The sequence below is a fragment of the Ovis aries genome, chromosome X, assembly GCF_016772045.2.
Source record: "Ovis aries strain OAR_USU_Benz2616 breed Rambouillet chromosome X, ARS-UI_Ramb_v3.0, whole genome shotgun sequence".
Lineage (NCBI taxonomy): Eukaryota > Metazoa > Chordata > Mammalia > Artiodactyla > Bovidae > Ovis > Ovis aries.
In genome coordinates, this window is record NC_056080.1 from 74,788,900 (window position 1) to 74,792,656 (window position 3,757).

Here is a 3,757-nt window from a genome sequence, read left to right on the forward strand (position 1 = left end):
AACCTCTTCTTTCAAAACACACTTACTTAACTTGACTCTATCCTATCCTGTTCTTTCTACTTACTGGTAGCTTTTCACCACCTTCATTATGTCTTACTCTTCTTCACCTTTAATGTTAGAATGATCTAAGACTTGGTCCTGGACCTTCTCTCTAAAATTCTCCTTTGGTGAGTTCATCCAATTCAATAGTTTTAAATGTCATTTATGTATTGATTACTCCTAAAGTAACATAGCCAACTTTGGTCTTTCCAATGAGTTACAAATTCTAAACACCTACTTGGAATTTTCAGTGTAGAGTCTACTGGACATCTCAAATTTAACATATATAAACAACACTCTTAACCCATTTCAAAACCTAGTCCTTTCCAGTATTCTCCATCTTAGTAAATGGCACTGCCATCCACCCATTTAATCTTTTAAAATCTGGATATCATCTATGATTCTGCTCTTTTCCTCATCCCCCATATGAGATCAATCACTAAAACTTGTCTACCTTACCTCCAAAATATATTCTGAATCAGTCCACTTCTTCTATGTCAACTACTACTATCTAAATGGTCCCAAAACTCATCATAATCTTTGCTGAAGTACTGGAAGAGTCTTGCTGCCTCTATTGTCCACTGCTTAAAAAACTAACGGTTACCCATTGCATTCATAATAAACTCAGGCTTCTTACCCTGGCTTTCAATGCTTACATTATCCAGCCTCTATTTTCTACCCTCATCTTGAACCAGTTACCCATTTTATTTTTTGACCAACCCAAACTACTATTATTTTTGCTTCTCGTATACATTAAGATTGCTCTCTTGCCAAGTTTTTGCATATAGTGTTCCCTCCGCTTGGAATTCTCCCCAGTTTTTGCATGACTAGTCCTTCTCATCATTTGGTTTTTCAACTTAAATATTACTTTTTTGGATAAGCCTTCCCTGATTTACTATATCTTATGTTATCCCCTCCCACAACTGTCCAGTTACTCTTCTAACTCAGAATCCTACTTTATTTTTCTTCATAGAATATTATTGTTGTTGTTGTTGCTGTTGTTTAGTTGCTACATCATGTCTGACTCTTTGTGCAAACCTATGGGCTATAGTCTGCCAAATTCCTCTGCCCATTGGACTTCCCAGGCAAGAATACTGGAATGGCTTGCCATTTCCTTTTCCAAGGGGTCTTCTCCACCCAGAGACCAAACCCACATTTACATCAGCAGGTGGATTCTTTACCACTGAGCCACCAGGGAAGCCCCTTCATAGAATGTATCTTAATATAAAATGTATGTTTATTCATGTTTGCTAATTATATTAACCATTAGAATTTAGGCTCCATGCAACAGTGAACCTGACCTTTATTATTCTTTATTTCTGTATCCACAGTTCAAAAAGTGTCACCTAGCCTATATTTCATTGGTTAAGAATTTGATATCTCTAAAAGAGCTGCAAATCATATCATATCTGACATCCATTTTCCTAAGTATTTCTTTTCTAGCAATATAAGACTAAAATGAACAAATAAGACATTTTAGAAGGAAAGAAGTCACAATAGTGAAAGTTACATTCTAAATTGATATCTGAATAGAAAAGATATATAACCTCACTTTTGTGTGGGAAATTAATGATCAGACTGTGTTAATGCATCTTAAGTCTTAAGTCTTAAGTTAATGCATCTTAAGTCTTTTTTTGTGGGCTTGAAAAACCATGTCCTTACTCCTCCAATCAGAGTCCTTCTGATTCTTACAGCAGCACATAAATAAGGCTAGTACCTTGTTTCAGGGTCAGCATTATTCCTGGATTAAAATAATTCACAATGAAATTATGCTTGTGAAGATTGACTTGCTCCTCAAGTTTGAATGAAGAATTATTTTTGTTCCATTTAATGTAGGTAGAAAACTAAGTTTAGAGTGTTTGTTTTCCATTCTAATTTTTCTATTTTTATTTAGATATAATTGGTATACTCTGGCATTTTAGTTTCAGGTCTACAACATAAGATTTGATATTTTTATATATTTAGAAATAATCATGACAATAGTATATGCAACTCTATCACTGTGCATAGCTACAAACTATTTTTATGTGATGAAAATTTTTTAAAAGCACTCTATTAACATTGTCAAACATAGGTACAGTATTATTAATTGTAGTTGCCCTTCTGTGCATTGTATTTCCATGACATTTGTTTATAAGTGGAAGTTTGTACTTGTTAACTCTTTTTAACCATTTTGTCCACCACCGACACTCCCCACATCTGACAACAACCAATCTGTTCTCCGTAATTTAGTATTTTGTTTTTCTTTCTAAATTTTCTGTATATGATATCACACAATATTTTATTTTTTTAAATTTTTACTGAGGTATAGTTAATTTACAATGTTGTTGGTTTCTGGTGTACAGCAAACAAAATCACTTATACATGTCCATCAGATCAGCTCAGTTGCTTAGTCGTGTCCGACTCTTTGTGACCCCAGTCCATGGGGTCTTTGTCCATCACCCACACCCAGAGCTTGCTCAAACTCATGTCCACCGAGTTGGTGATGTCTAACAACCATCTAATCCTCGGTCATCCCCTTCTCCTCCTGCCTTCTATCTATCCCAGCATCAGGTCTTTTCTAATGAGTCAGTTCTTCACATCAGGTGGGCAAAATATTGGAGCTTCAACTTCAACATCTTTTCTTCTGATGAATATTCAGGACTGATTTCCTTTAGGAAAACTGATTTGATCTCCTTGCAGACCAAGGAATACTCAAGAGTCTTCTCCTATACCACAGTGCAAAAGCATCACTTTTTTAGTGCTCAGCTTTCTTTACAGTCCAACTCTCACATAGATACATGACTACTGGAAAAACCATAGCTTTGACTATATAGACCTTTGTTGGCAAAGTAGTGTCTCTGCTTTTTAATATGATATCTAGTGTGGTCATAGCTTTTCTTCCAAGGTGCAAAGGTCTTTTAGTTTCATGCTGAAGTCACCATCTTCAGTGATTTTGGAGCCAAAGAAAATAAAGTCTGTCACTGTTTCCATTGTTTCCCCATCTATTTGTCATGAACTGATGGGACCTGATGCAATGATCTTCCTTATTTGAATGTTGACTTTTAAGTCAGCTTTATTTCTTTTAATTTTTATTTTTACTTTATTTTACTTTACAATACTGTATTAGTTTTGCCATACATTGACATGAATCCACCACAGGTGTACATGAGTTCCCAATCCTGAACCCCCCTCCCCCCTCCCACCCCATATCATCTCTCTGGATCATCCCTGTGCACCAGCCCCAAGCATCCTGTATCTTGTACCAAACATAGACTGGTGATTCGTTTCTTACATGATAGTATACATGTTTCAGTGCCATTCTCCCAAATCATCCCACCCTCTCCCTCTCCCTCAGAGTCCAATCGTCTGTTCTATACATCTGTGTCTCTTTTGCTGTCTCACATACAGGGTTATCATTACCATCTTTCTAAAGTCCATATACATGTGTTAGTATACTGTATTGGTGTTTTTCTTTCTGGCTTACTTCACAGTTTCATCCATCTCATTAGAACGGATTCAAATGTATTCTTTTCAATGGCTGAGTAATACTCCATTGTGTATATGTACCACAGCTTTCTTATCCATTCATCTGCTGATGGACATCTACGTTGTTTCCATGTCCTGGCTATTATAAACAGTGCTGCGATGAACATTGGTGTTCATGTCACTCTCTCAATTTCATCAAGAGGCTCTTTAGTTCCTCCTGACTTTGTACCATAAGTGTGGTGTCATCTGC